General features: G+C 39.5%; 1 protein-coding gene across 4 annotated transcripts in view; it reads left to right on the forward strand.

Moving 5' to 3' along the window:
• LEF1 (lymphoid enhancer binding factor 1) overlaps positions 1-14,920 on the forward strand; it is a 103,228-nt gene that overhangs the window by 14,258 nt on the left and 74,050 nt on the right. The gene's annotated exons all lie outside the window — the stretch shown is intronic.

Here is a 14,920-nt window from a genome sequence, read left to right on the forward strand (position 1 = left end):
AGCACAAGACTAGACTACTATGGAGGTATCAAAATCACAACAGAAACATTTAGACCGCTTTGGGGAATAAGCAAAGGTAGAAAAGTAGAAAAGCTTGTAAATAAACTTTTCTTTTGGAACCCCTCTTTGCTTGCTACCTCAGCTTGAATGCCTGGGAATGTTTAGTCTACAAGAGAAACTTCACTCCTGTCTATCTGAGTTAAATAAGAAATCCATCACTTCCGGGAAAGACGGAAGAATATTTTCTATTGTCACTGATTGCTATAGGATGTTGCTCACCCTTCACCCGTGTGCCTTTTTGTGGCCTCAGGAGCCAGATTCCTTTCTCTTCCCCATATCACTGACTTCTAAAACAGACCTGCCAGTCAGCAGAAACCTAGTAACTTCAGACTTGACTTCTCTTCTTCCTGAGTTCAATGGAGGAGTATGTGCTTCTAAATGTAATGTGATGTTGCTTAAAGGAGCTTGATTGAGCATTCTGGAAAATGGGATAGTTGCAGAGTACCTAATCCAACGTTCAAGCTGCAGGAGGTGGCTGAACAAGGCAGCCTCTTCGAGGAGTACAGAACTACTGAAGACCAGCACGTGCAGTTCTAAGGGCCCAATGTAGCCTGAAAGAATAAAATAATTTAAGTTGCATAGTTTTAATAAACCAACATTTTAAAAAAGTTCTTTTATTTGTTCTTTTATTACATCAACAAAGCACACTTTCTGTTTTAAAAAATACCCCAAGAGAATAATAAAATAATTGTCCAAAAACACTTGCAAAATAGACCGTCTCTGGTAACTCAGTTTATATTTATTAAGCACGTAAGTAATTAAAACACTAATTTGTCACTGGTAAAATAAGCTCCTAATCCAGAATCACTCCTCAAAGCATAAACTAAAACCACAAAAAATTACCATTTTGCTAAAGTTCTTAACTTGTTCAGTCTTCTCTTGCATGCTAGTGAAACTAAGTCACTTTAAATATTGGGGTGTCCAAGGAATTGTTTCTTTGGTATGTTGGTGTGAGAAAAGCAGCCTTTACTTTTCCCATTTCATGCACCTTATTGCTGTTACAGGAAAAAAGAGGTTTACCAGGTTACTGGTAAAGATCTTAGCTCAAAAGCAAAGTTGCCAAGATCTTAAGGGATGTGTGTGTAAGGAGGTGAGTGGGTTGTCTTCAAGAATGAGTCTTGAGATGTTATCTGATATCAGGTATTTGAACCATCTTGGCTTTTTATCTGGTGAGAAAATGTTTTTGTGAGTGAGGAGAACAAAAAAGATGTACTTCACAATCATGTAAAAATATTTAGGTTTGTTTAACAACCTGGATTTTGTCTGAAAACTATTCCACTACACTGCTACATGATGTTACAGTATAAGGATACTTCGTGAAAGCTAAGAATGTGCTTGTTAGCAAAGGGATATTAATGGAAGTAGTTAAAGGCCCAATGATTTGGTTCATTGGTCATAAAGTTTATGTTCAAAATGTTATTTTCTGACAAAAAACATAATGGTGTTTTGTGTTAGCCTTTCTTTTTAATACAAGTTTATGGAAAAACTACTACTTTAAGAAGTTCCCATTTTTTCCAACAGACATAAATTCTGTTTGTAGATTATTTCCTTTTTCAGTAGCAAAGTGGAAAGAGAGGAGAGAGAATAGAAGGAAGAAATCAATTGAAGAATAGAAAGGAAGAAATCAATTTTTTTTTTTTTTTGTAACCACAATGAAAATAAATTGTGTCAAAAAATGCTTTGAAGGATGTCAAAAATACCTGTATTTGTTTAATGAATTTCTGACTCTGTGTGTGTGTGTGTGTGTAACTTACAAACTTTCAACAAGCTGTAGCCCCAAAATTGCAAATGGATGTAATGCTTGTTGCATTAAAAATGCCCTGACCCACATACAAATATTGTGTGTGTAGGTTTTTGTATGTAAAAACCTTCTGTCCCCCATTCTCTATGCTGTCAGAGCTGCACAAAGTGATGTAAGTGTACTACTGTTAAATTACAACTACTTAAAGGTGGAGCTAGAGTCCGAGACTGTGTAAGAAGGTGACCTGTGGAATGTACTGTAACTTCCTCATTCCTTAAAGAGTCCAAATAAATTTGGTGATGCATTTTGCTTGGAACCGTTACAATACATTTCAAAACACAGATTTTTCCCCTTTTCTCACTAAAGCATCTACAGCCTAAACAAACAGAAATATTAGCGCCAGTCTTACAAAGTGGCATTAGAGGGACATTGTTAGTGTGCTGGCCTTTAGTGTATGGGGAGATGGTGATAGAGTTGGGAGTGGGACCTAGAGTTCTTGGGCCATTCTTGGTAGATGAGCTACAGGAATGCTGTTGAAACTGCCCCTCTCATGAAACCAGTCTGCTTGCTATTTTGAATTCTTCAGGGTCATGTTATTCAATATATAATGTAATGACAAGCAAAAAAACATTGTGTATGTCCAGGGAGAGTCTTGATGGATAATCAGACTGCAGTATTAACTGAAACAACAGAATTTAACCAAATAAAAGTGGTGAGTCTCGTAATTTCAAACATCGTCTCTTTGGTTTAAAATGGAGACCTCAATCTGAATTTTTCTAGCACTTTATATAGACCTCTGGTACAAAACTTGAGAAAATTAGAATAGTAAGTAAGAAACATTAACATTCCTGTATGTCAAGGAAATGTAAGGAGGCCTGTTGAATTGAGAACTATTAGTATTTTAACTTGCTTGCCACTTTTTCTTTTCCCAGCCTTTAGTGATGCATTTATTTCTTCTGAGGGGGCAGGAAGAGCAGTGCTTGTTGACAGCCACATCACTTGCACTTCTGTCTTGCCTTTAGTCTTTCAAAATGAAACCAAATTTGCATGCAGTTGGCAAGGCACCTTGTTCTGACTCTCCCAGGAAGCAGAAACCACAAATTGCCTCTGCACCTGTTGTGCTGCTTGGCATAATATACTTCTTCCACTGGCTCAGGATCCTCTGCTAATACAACAGCATTCTTTTCTGTACCAATGTGGTTGCAGCTTCTGCCCTTAATGAATTGGGAGGATTCAGATCAGCCACTCCTGGCTTCTGTGTAATGTTAATGAGGCTACAGGGATAAATGGGTTTTAAGAGCTCACCCTGAGCACAGGCAGCAGGAGCTGTTCCCTGCCTAGTAGAGTACTCTGACATGTAACTTGTTCTTTATTACGAACTCTGTACAAGCAAGCATGAGGCCTACAGCCAGTTGTATCACATGTGAAACGTTAATGCTTTCCAGTAAGTTCAGTAAGAACACTGCCATGCAACTAACTGAGCACTGGCTGATATGTAGATGGACTTTAAAATTTCCTTTACAGCATCCTGGCATGCTTGCTGCTGTCACATATGAGTATGACCTGGGAACATTTTTAGAGGAGGAAAACCTTCAGCTGCTTTAGTTCTTTGCATGTTGCATAATGACTTTAATTCTCTAAAATACTAGTGTCAGGATTACTCAGTTTGTCAGGGATATAAATGTTTATTCTTGTTTTACACTCCTGCTGCTCATAACCACAACTAGTTGCAATGGATTAAGGCATAGAAACCTTACAATGTGCCTTATGTGCACAGCATGAATAAATCTAAATGCCTCATGATTGTTCCATAGGCTAAAAGTTACGATTTAAACATCAGGGAACTTCTACAAACATTGAAATAAGGCGTTTAAGACCTAGTTTGCAAAGGCTCTGCTAATAAAAATACTAAACCACTAACAAAAAAGGAATTAAACTATTCCTTTCTAATAATATAGTATTTACTAGCCTGACCAGTTCTGGACTGTGGTGCTGTCACAACTTGCAGCACAATGTATAGCAACCTGTGAATATCTTTGGCCTATTACATAGGAACCCTGAGAGTGGCAGGGGTTTCCAAGGTGAGGGCTACGTTTATAGAACAGACAGGAATCTTCTTGTGGGGTATTGGTTCGTTCTGTTATAGCCCTGGCACTGCAATGAAGCTGGGAGGAAATCTCATGGTATTTTTTGCTTGAACTGAGTCCTAACTAGCCTAGCTTCCTCTCTGCCTCTCATTCACTTCCTTTGAATATGAGTTTATTGGAGAAATGAGGATGGAGATTCACTGTAGACTGTCAGACTGTGACAAATCAGTCAGTGGCAGTGGACTATCAACTTGCTTTGGAGATTAAGAGCAGCAGAAGTGCTGGACTACAGCAGAACAGATGCACTAATGCATTTCCTCTAACTACAAAAAAAAGGGTCCATGCAAAAGCCCAGAGCATCCCAATAATTAGACTTACGGAAACCATCTACTAGTATTAAACACGTAGAGAGAGATAGAGTTTAATGGACTCTTGCTAGCCAACAGCATTAATCAGGTGGATTTACACCTTGTTAGTGCCAGCAATATATAAAATGGAAAAGTTCTTCATTGTCTTGCAGCTGTTCCTTCTCACCTCTCCTTCCTCCACAGCCCCAATGCTTCATTGCTTTCAGCCCTATCTGCTATAATAGACTTTTACATTATACCCAGATAATCAGGAGTCAGCTATTTTGAATGAAGGGAACAACAAGTTAGGAAGCCTAAAGCCCAGGTAGTAAAATTGTGGTTCTAGTTTATCTAGTAGCTCAGCTGAGACAGTTTATTGTGTGTGAGAGATTTGGTCTTGTTCATTGGTAGGGTCCGGCTGATGAGTTTTAAAGTGTTGGTTATGACCTATAAGCTATACCAGGAGACTAGCAAGTATCCAGCGCAGGTCCCAGAACAGTGGTATCAAACTCCTAGCAATATGTTCTGCTTGGTTTACTCTCCGTCCCCTGCCCCTCCCCCCCAAAAAACCCAACAAAAACAAACAACAACCCAACAACAAATCAACCAAATAAAACCCCAAACCCATCCCAAAACAAGAAAAAACACAAAGCTGCAGGATTCTGTACCAAGCATCAGACTCTAAATGATGCTTAAGGAGTAGCCTGGGTATCACACACAATAATAGTTTAGCTTAGCTTAGTTTAGCTAACATTGGTAGGGTCATTGTCCATAGGAAAGAGGGACTGGAGCAGAAAATATTTCCTATTAGTATCAAGGGACTTAATGACTAAAGAAATAAAAATGTTTAAAACATTGAAAGAAAACCAAGTTGGCCAAGTAATGTTCATATTTATATTGTATTTGCATATCTTCCACACCTGTATAAGTGTCCACCCAGCCACTTAAAACTCCCTAGCTGGCAGCTAGATGCTTCCATCTATCTCTGTATTCCTACTGTAATTTTAATAAAGCTGCCATCCTTGCATTTCAAAATGGGAAAGAATACCTAATACTGCATAGTTTTAAGAATCAGTAGGTACAGATTGGTTCAATGTCATTGCAGGGTTCCTGGTGCTACTTTATTTTTTTTAACCTCTTCCTTATGTCTACTTCCTCAAATTATTAAACTTTAAAAGTTTTATTGTGATAATTTGGAGAAAAAGGACATGAATTTTAATCAGAACCCAGAACAGTCTGTTTTGCTAAAGACAGATTTGTCTACTTGCAGTGTTGAAGTCTGTGTGGGGGGGGTGGCTGTATGAGTGTTTGGCAACTCTAAAAATGAATCTTGATGTATCAAGACTGATTTTAAGATGTCACAATAATGGTCTGTATGTGAGTGCACACTTCTGCAGAGAAAAGAGAATCTCAAAGGAAGCAGCTTTGATTTTTTTTCCTTTTTTTTTCTTTTTCTTTTTTATCCTTTAGATAACTAATGAGGATTTTATGCAGTTCTAAGAGAGACATGTGATACATTACAAATGCACGAGTGAACCATTGTCAGTTTACTATAAGGAGCTGAAAAGGAAAGATGGTCCTTTAGGCATCTATATTATTTTGCCTTACATCAGGTGCTATAAAAGTTGCTAAACCTACTGCAAGTTGCAATATTTTTCCCCAATTCGAATGACTTATCCAATCACATTTTTTCTTCAGCCTTTAGGTTTGAAAAAGCATGTGCATAATCAGTTCATTTTGTGTGGTCTAGGCTATAAAAAATGCCCCCTCTGTTCTTTCCATATGAAAAACATGTTTTTAATTCTGGGAAACTTATATAAATTTTGTGTGCTTTCTTTTGTATTTTGTATTAAAAACAAATGCTTCCCTCCCCTAACTTTGCGTGTTCCAATTACAAAGTTGTGAAAATAAGTCATCTTTCGGCTTTTGTTACTTTAAAACAGCTATCGGTGATGTCAGAGTCAATACTAAAAGCATTAAGAATGCTGGCAGAATGTAATGCAGCTGCAATCCAACATGATGTTGGAAATGGGGTTGAGAGCATAAAGGCTTTCCATATTCCCAGGGCGCACAACTGCTTGCGGCCTTGGCTTTGATCTCTTCAAAGGCTGCTGCCTCCTCCTAGATGGAGAGACTTGGCTGCCACTCGCTTGCATTGAAAAAAGGCAGAGGTCTCTATTCAGGCAGAAATCAATCACTGTGCAGAAACAATTATGTGTAATTCAACCATCATGAAAACAGGACGAGATTATGGGTTTGTTACCTGAGTGACTGTGTGGAGATGGGGAGCAGAGAACACTGGAGTCCTGCTGACATGCCGCATCTTGATGACAATTATAGACATATGAATGATGTGGCGGGAGGGGGAGGCATGATGACAAATGCTGGTCACGCTGTCCAGCAGAGCAGAAAATGAGGTTACAATTGGGAGATAATGTTTGCATATGTAACCATATTTCAGCAAGCTGGGCAACTTTAGGGAATAGATGAGATGGGTTCTCATAAACAAAGTGTGTGTATAATGGGTATTAGCTTTTTCTAATATCTTATTAATACCAAATCAGAGTGCCAGCATTTTAAGAACTGATTATTTGAAGCATTCTAGTAATGTTTGAGGCATGGGAAGGGGAGAGATATGAGAGACCTCAGAAGTTAGGCTTTTTTCTTTTTTTAATTGCCACTCTCTCTTCCTCCCTCCCTTCTCCCACCCCCAATCTTAGGATATTACAAGGTTAGTGTATTGGTTTTGAATTATATAATATGCACAGCATCTTGTTTATTTTAACTTGCCCTCTAAGGGGTATCACGTTGGTTTCATAGTGCCTCATCTTCAAGTGATTTCAAGTATTGTAAGATTTTCATGGTAATACTTTGGCTGTAGCAGGCTTGTATGTAACATGATTCTTTAAAAGAAAACACCCTCTGACCTGTATGGTTTCCTCTTATTGGGAATAAGGAGACTTTTTTTTTTCCCTGGGTAGGGAGCTATAAGGTTTCTAAATTTCTCTTTAAATAGACTTGGCTTGTACAGTGTTTGTCATGAAGATTTTTATTTAAAATCTTATTAAGTATAAAGCCTTAAAATAGCTTTCCTTCCCACCCTGGCCCCAAAAATGGCAAAATAAAACACAGATGACTGATTATAAAATGGTATCCGTGCTCAGTTTGATTCACAGGGCTAGGTTTACCTTTTATGCTGCTCAAGCTTAGACATCAGAGGCGTGAGAGCTGCTTTGAGTTACAGATCTTCAAACAATAAGTCAAAACAAAAAATCAATCCCTCCAGTCCCTGGGTGCAGTTATCTAAAGATAAAAGAGAAAAATAAAGTTATGCTAAAGCAGATAGAGGAAAGGAACAGATATGCCAAAGAAACACGGAGGACAAGTGCAGAGTTGAAGTGGGCCTAGTGTGAGCCAACATCAATGAATTTTATCTTATCAAAAAGTTTTCGGGTTGCCAATTCTTTTCAGTCTGGATCCATCTGCTCCAGGGTTGCCTGAAGCATTGGCTTCAATAAAGTTGCTTCATACCCTGTCTTTTGCCCAGCCTCTAGCCCTCTTAAAAATAATCACACAGGAATTAGACTGCACTTCACTCAAGGTATAAAACTTTGTTGCAGACTTCAACAGCAAATTAGGGACTTTGATAATTCCTTGATATGTTAAACATAAATTGAAATGTCTTTTTAAATGCTTAGTGAAAGGTGTAGACTTACATGAAGAGTGAGCCAAAATCCTGCAGTGTGCTTTCTTTTCTTCTGTGGGAGTTCAGGCTTTTTTTCCTAGACCAACTCTTATATTTAACTGCAAAGAAATATGATTTCCATAGCTCTCTCCACCCTGGTGGGGGAGGTAGTTTAGTTAGTCTGAATATATGATTTAGTGTTATAAGTCCCAGTTCTGCAAAGGCTTCAACTTCACACATGGGAGCAGTCCCACTAAAATTGCATTCGTAGGACCAGAGCTTGGGTACTCCATCAAGTGAGGCCAAGTTCAAAATAGTACTTACAGCTCTTTAGAAGCCTATTGCTCTTGTGAAGCTCAGTGTTCTCGTTTATAGAGTCTCCAATAACATTAAAAATGGAGCTTGATTCTCTCTTGTCAAGCCCAAACAAAATTGGCACAGTAAAACCTTTTTAATATGATCAAAGTAAGAAACCTAGGTGAGGGACTTAAAGCTTCAGAAGCCTGGAACGCGTACACAGAAAAAATATAGATCTATTAATATTATTACTGTTAGGTTCCAGGTTTGGGGCCTGTTAGACAAATATCAACACGAACTGTGCAAAGAGATCAGTTATTGTGGGTCATGGTCTGATTATGCCAAAATCTTAATAGGAAGCTGTGTTGCAGGTAAATAGAATCATAAGAAAATCCCGTTCCTGTGACCTCCAAAGGTGGGTTTACTGTATCTCCCACAAGAGATGGAGAACTTGCCTACAACTTTGGGTGAAACTGGCACTATAACTACATTTTTTGATATCACAAAACAAAAAATAGATAGCAAACATTGTCTGATTAACACTGCTTTGCAGAATAGAATCAACCTCACCTTATAGAACTGTTAATATTAATGCTCTTAAAATTTCTCATTACAAAGAATTTATAGCACACTTCCTTTTCTTTAAAGCTCAGCTGGAAATGGATAGGGCATCGCTTCTGAAGGTGCAAAATTCCCACTTTATTTCACTTGATGTACTGCATCCTCTTACCTCTTCTAAAGCTCTACTTTCAAAGCTCTGGGAAAATCCTGCGAAGGTGAAAGTAACTTTAGTCATATGTTTTTATCTTTCCTGCTTTAAAGAAAAATTGTCTCTTTGGCCCCCAAATTATATTTTCATCAGCTATGTCCCAGGACTAGACCTGTTTGGGGAGGGGGGAGGGAAGAATACTCCTTGGAACAAACCAGTAATTTTCACCAAGAATAGTGTTGAAATTTTGCTTGCTAGACCTGCTTTTTATTCATGTTGAAAACCACAAGTGTCTGTCTATTGGTGAGACTTTATTTGTTCCTTTTGGCACATATGTAACTTATGACACTCTAGAATTAAGCTTGCCAGGTTTAAATAGTGATTTTTTTTTAAAGCTGTTTCCCACTATTGGCCCTCAATCTTCAATCCATATTCATGTATTTCCAGTTACGTAAAAGTTGAGTAACTTTGGCAGGTATAATTGGAATCTATCTTGAATTCCAGAGGCTGAATCAGGGTTTCTAAGAAGCAGATGGTTGAGATGTAAGAGTCAGGAGATCCATTGATTCAGATGTGTGACTTGTGACACGGATATTAAGCAACAGATACAGTCAGGGACATGAGGTGCATCTATTTTATGGATAAAAAGGCTCTATAGAAATTGAGGTATGAAATTTTAAGTGCAATGCCATGATTCACAACTAAATCAGAACAGCTCCTGACTTTATTAAGATTTAGAGAACAAATTCCTAAGGAAATTGTTTGAGGGACACAGAAGATGTGGCATAGATCCCAGTTTGAAAAACAACAACACAGTAGTAGTTGTAAACACGCTGTCAAACAAAATATGCTGTTCATCACTTTTCAGCTTGTGGCAAGTGGAGTACTGTACCTACTGGCTCTGCAGGTTTCAAGCGGTTAATTATATTAAAAGAAGTACAGCATGAATATCTTTCCATAGAATCAGTTGCAATACATTTCACTTGTTTTTTTGAGATTGCAAATGAGAGGGAAGTAAAGGAAATAAAAAGCAATCCATGTGAAATTTTGGCTTATACTGCAAAAGTCTGAGAAACCATCTTTTAAGGGATAAGCCAAATATTTCAGGTTAAATAACATTTAATCAGCTCAAAATGCAAGTGGATGTCTTACTTAAGTTGTTTCCACCTCCTTTTAGTGTTCAAAACTGAGCTCTACTCGTTTCAAATTAAATTGGCATCCTGTAGATTATTTTGTTTTGAAAACTACTATAATGGCTCTCCTTCCTGCCTTCTCCTTTGAAGTGCAGAACAGAATGGCCTGTCTCTCTCATCAGGAATAGTCTAGGTAACAAATTGTACTAGAAACTGGACTGAATCTGCTACTTGCGACTCATGACAAAAGCTGAAGGGGTGAGAGATTGTGGTGCTTTTTTTGTGTGTGCATGTGCACCAGCTGTGCTATTGAAGTTGTTGCATTTTTGGTTAAGCCCCTGCAGTGGTCACTATCACATCATTCAACATACAATTGCTGACAGAATGTTTCATAGATGTGCAAAAACTTCTTGTACCATAACAATCAAGATTAATTAATTACAGAGAATACAGATATTCTCATTTGTAGGGGAAATACAGTATTGTTTAAATCCCACAAACTAAGGGCCAGAAGCTGTAAGCACTTGGTATAGAGCCTAGTGGGTGAGCATAGACCCACTTTAACTGATGAAACTAAGACAAGTGATGTTAATAGGACTGGGCCCACAAAGGAAAGGAGTATGAGTTTATATCCTCTGCTTCCCGTACGTTGTAGAAAGGAGGTTTCAAAAGTGCGTGCGGTCTTTCTTTCTTCCCAACACCTTTCATTTTTTGATTACTGGAACAGAGAGGGTTAGTTGGTTTGAATCAAGATGAGTAGAAGTGCAGGCTATAAAGTAAATTAATCTGATTCCAGGGCCAGGTACAGACACTGCACTTTTACTGGTGTAAGTGATCAGAAATTGGTCTATACCCTAACAGAACAGAAGTTCAGCACACGTAGACTGGTTTAAAAATGGGAGAACCCAGCCAAAGAATTGCCTCCCTTATCAAAGGGCAAATGTGTGCTCTGTTCGCTACCAATATAAACTATGCCACTTACAGAAAACTGTGTAACTTAGATTGATCTCCCTTGGGCGCTTTGAATGTCTATACCTAGCTCAAATGTATCTTGTGGGTAGGAGTAAGGAGCAGGAGGGATCATCACAAGATCATTTAAATTTGAAACTTCTCTTAAACAAGCATATAAATGCCTCTCGTTTCCCCCTGCCCCCCCCCACCTGCACTGCCATTGGCTTCCATTCTACAGTTAAAAAAAAATTACTTGAAATTACTTGAATAAGGCTTGATAGACCCTTCTTCTGCCACCACACAATCCTGCATTAGATATGGATAGGACAAGGTGTCAGCTCCTTTCAGGATGGATTAAAATATGTTGCTTTTTGATCCAGTTTACCATTTTAATTCACACACCCTGCTGTTTTTCTCCGCTGCTGCCACCGTGTTTCATGTGCAGAGCTCTGTGCAATAAAAAGGGACTCCATTTGGAAAGTAGCAACCTAGATCTTTATTTAAGTGATTATATTCAGTACTGGTGCTGGCAGCCATGGTGGGCTATTGTGTGTTTGGAGCTATTGCACAATTCTCTAACCACATGGAGGTTCCTGGAAGCTCCCTGGTGTCACCCTCCAGATACTCCTCTTCACAACTCATGTTCTAACCTGTGGGGAACCTGGTGGGCAGGGTGCCCTGGGAGGAAAGTGAAAGGAAAAGGAGTCCAAGAGAGCTAGCTGTACTTTAAGGAGGCTGTAGTAATGGCACAGAAGTAGGTATCCTGATGCAATGGAAGATTAGAGTGCAACAGGAGATGAGCCTGGCTATACCGCAGTCTCTTCAGTGAGTTAAAACTCAAAAAGGAGTCCTTTAAAAGATGGAAACTTGGCCATAGTACTAGGGAAGAGTATGAGAGTATCACATGGGCATGCAGGGAAGAAAATAAGGAATGAAGATCCTTAGTTGTAAGCTAATTCATTTATTGAAGGTAGGTTATCAACCCACTGTGAGGGTGAGCCACTGTGAGCAGTGAATCAGAAATGCCTAACTTGATGTCTGTTGAATTTGGATACAGCTTCTAATAATGACGTTATATAAGGTAGTACATAATCTGTGAGTTATCAGTTGCACCCTCCTCCCAATTTAACAAAGTACAGCATAGAAACTGGGAAGTAAGAAGCTGAGAGGCAGCTGATAGTCCACTGAATGCCAGAATTAGCAAGGTGGAAGACCTGAAAAAGGTCCCTGTAAGCTGGCCCAACTACATATTAAAGTAAACACTAATTTGTGATCTCCCTATAGGTAGTAAACAGCCCACAATGCTGGGATAACTTTCTTACAACTATTCATTTAAAGTAGCACTTAGCTTCATGAAATCTGAACAACTTAAAGTTTCAAAAGTCAATTTAAATTAAAAAAAAAAATCTGCAGAAAATCCATTGCACTGAACTGATTTACTAAATCTCTAATTATACATATCCTTTATCGAGGCTTAAAAGGGTCTATATTGGTGCTGGTGGTTCCTTCTAATGGTGACCAGTGCTGGAGGAATGCATGGAAACAGTATTCCTCATGTACCATATATGTGTGTTGATTTTATGGAGGGTGGAGTCTCAGTGCCAAGGGCAGAGAATTAATAAAATGTTAATGGTATAAAACAAATGGAGAAAAGCCAGGACACTTGGAGTTTTAACACTGGGAACAAAGGGCACCAGATTGTGAACAAGTTAAGGTTTTTTAACTCTGAATGTCTACAGTTATTTATCTTGCAGCCTTACCGTTACACAGAATAAAGGCTTCTGTAGGCTGGCAGATTGAAAAATCCATGCCTTAATGTTCGTCTGTTGTATCTTGATGCACTGGAGCTTTAAACTACAGGAAGCATTTGCAGAGCATGTGTTATAAAACTTAGACTAGTCAAAGTACTGCTGCTTGAGAATGCATTGTGCTCTTATTATGCAATTAAATGGTAGAAAATGGCTTTTTTTGAAAATTGCTGCTGCTGTACAGGCATGGGGAAGCCTGTATCTGCTGCATAGTTGTATGAGTTCCTGAAAATACTTTAAGAGGAGGGTTGCCTTGTTATCAGTGACCTACAGGAACATCATTGCCTTTTAAGTATACTTGACTTTCAAACCAAGCCTTAATATCTTTATAAGAACATTTTTAATTTCTCTCTTTACCTGTCCCAAATCTTCTACCAGCTGTTTCCACTGTCCTTCCTTTTGCATTGATTAGTAATGCCACAGAAGGCTGTCTTCTGTTCTCAGATTGTACCTGCTTATCACCTGGACTCTGAAATATATTGAGCTAAAATTAAAAGCATGATAAAGCAAAGCAGCTACTGGCATAAGCTTATGCACGTCCATTGACAATGATGGGATTGTACTGCTTCATGTCACAGGTGAATTTGGCTCAATTGACTGAAATCCTGGACTTAATCAGAAATGTAGCTTGCAATATTGGCTCATTTATGGGTGAGATGGGATGCTTCCTGGATTTTCTCTGCAAATTCTGTTACGGTAGTGAGTCACAGACAGTGTTCTACAGGGCTTGCTTAGTTGTAGCCCTTGCAGAAATTCAGTACCAAACTTCTTCTTTGGGTCACATTTAGTTTCACTGGCACCTGGGTCCCTGAAGAAAGAAAAAATAAAATACTGTAGGGAAAGAGGTGCACAAAGTAACTTTCCCCCTTCCCAACTTTATCTCTGCAGAATTAAGATTTAGTGTCTTAATCCCAGGATTAAGGGATCCCTTAATCTTAATGTAAGGGAACATCTTCCCGTACAGATATTCAGGGAAGTTAGATCACATTAAAAATGGCCACCTGATCTAACTTGGTTCACCCAGTTGTAGACCTTACACTTAGATCCCTCATTAGATGAATCTAAGCACAAACTGTACAGAAGTTTGGGACAGTTGGATTGGTCTAAAAATGGCCAACTCGATCCAAGTTAATTGTACCTCTGAGGTAGTCTAATTTACATAGGATCTAGAGAGACTGATCTAACTGAACTTCTCTACAGTTCTCAGTACAGCCCCAGGGCTGAGAAAGCCAAGTCATTGGCCTCAGCTCCAGAGCTGCTGTTTCCTTACCCACATCCCCTCCTATACCCCATGGCACTGGCCTGTTTTTAGCCCTCTGGTCCCCTGGCAGACCAGCCAACCCCTTTCTCCCTCAAGCCTACCAAACCCCCATCATGTAAGCCACTCCTGGTTCCAGTTTTACTGGCATTCCCCAGTGCCAGGAGCTGAGAAAGTAAATCAGGGTTGGGGGAGGGACAGGTGGGATGAGGAGGTTGGTTTGCCAGGGGAGTTGTTCACCTGGGAATGGGGAGATTGGGGGCCTAAAAATAGCCCCTGGCCCCAGGGGGCAGGGGGAGAGAGACCCCAAGCCTCCCCATAAACCCTGCTAGTCCCTCTGATCCCACCAAACCTTCCCAGACCCTATTGATCCCGCTTACCCCCTTGATTTCTGCTTGTCCCCAGATATCCCCCCTAAGCTCTCCACTAACCTCTTTACCCCAATTTATCTTAGATCAGGTAGCCATTTTTAACTCAATTCAATATCCATCTAACATCCCTGAATATCTGTATGTTCCCATGCAGTAGATACTGCAGTATTTCATAGTTTCATAGTTGGTAGGGTTGGAAGGAACCTGAACAGATCATCAAGTCCTGCCCCCTGCCATGGCAGGAAAGAGTACTGCGGTCAAACGACCCTGGCACAGTGTTCATCCAGCCTCCTCTTAAAGACCCCCAGGGTAGGAGCCAGCACCACTTCTCTTGGAAGTTGGTTCCAGATCCTAGCCACCCTGACAGTGAAGTCGCACCTCCTGATATCTAATCTGAATTTACCCTCTGCCAGCTTGTGACCATTATTTCTAGTCACTCCTGGTAGTGCTCGGGGGAACAGGGACTCCCCCAA

The sequence above is a fragment of the Crocodylus porosus genome, unplaced genomic scaffold (genome assembly GCF_001723895.1).
Source record: "Crocodylus porosus isolate Cpor-Errol unplaced genomic scaffold, CroPor_comp1, whole genome shotgun sequence".
Classification (NCBI taxonomy): Eukaryota; Metazoa; Chordata; order Crocodylia; family Crocodylidae; genus Crocodylus; species Crocodylus porosus.